General features: G+C 51.1%; 1 pseudogene; it reads right to left on the reverse strand.

Annotated features, from left to right (window-relative positions):
- Window positions 1-462: 462 nt before the first annotated feature.
- Window positions 463-580, reverse strand: LOC126426796 (5S ribosomal RNA; annotated as a pseudogene).
- Window positions 581-914: the final 334 nt, after the last annotated feature.

The raw sequence follows: 914 nt of genomic DNA on the forward strand, positions 1-914 counted from the left end.
TCAAGACCTCCAACCAGAGAAGGTAGTGATGTTGGACGCTATGACCGGGAGCCACGTCAACGTTCTAACTCACTCACAGGTGTACCATTGAGTTTAGGGCGAGCTTCCGGGCAGGCCGGTGCCTCACGGATGCTTCTTTGTGCGTACATTGTAACGCTCATACAGTCATTGTCTCTAAACTGTTCCTACACTGTAGGCAATGCACGTTTAACGTTTTCTTAAGCGCAATACGGGTACCGTTCCCTAACCACGAACAGTACCCGCATATGGAAACACCACCTCTTTCATACTTCAGGACCTTCCTACCACCTTCTCATCCTCAGTGGAGGATGTGGATAGGAGGGGCGTGTGGTCAGCACACCGCTCTCCTGGTCGTTATGATGGTATTCTTGACCGAAGCCGCTACTATTCGGTCGAGTAGCTGCTCAATTGACATCACGAGGCTGAGTGCACCCCGAAAAATGGCAACAGCGCATGGTGGCCTGGATGGTCACCCATCCAAGTGCCGACCACGCCCGACAGCGCTTAACTGCGGTGATCTCATGGGAACCGGTGTATCCACTGCGGCAAGGCCGTTGCCGCTTCTAAATGTAACGGCAGTTAATTTTCACCTAGCATTCGCCAGACCCAAACGATTCCATCCAATTGACACGGGGTATGGCGTGATTCATCATTCGATTAACTCCTTTCGAGTCATCTGGTATCGTTCTTTACACCACCTCATGTGTCGCTTAGCAAAAAATGGTTCAAATGGCTCTAAGGACTATGGGACTTAACATCTGAGGTCATGGTCATCAGTCCCCTAGACTTAGAACTGCTTAAACCTAACAAACCTAAGGACATCACACACATCCATGCCCGAGGCTGGATTCGAACATGCGACCGTAGCAGCCGCGTGGTTCCGGACTGAAGCG

The sequence above is a fragment of the Schistocerca serialis genome, chromosome 1, assembly GCF_023864345.2.
Source record: "Schistocerca serialis cubense isolate TAMUIC-IGC-003099 chromosome 1, iqSchSeri2.2, whole genome shotgun sequence".
Lineage (NCBI taxonomy): Eukaryota > Metazoa > Arthropoda > Insecta > Orthoptera > Acrididae > Schistocerca > Schistocerca serialis.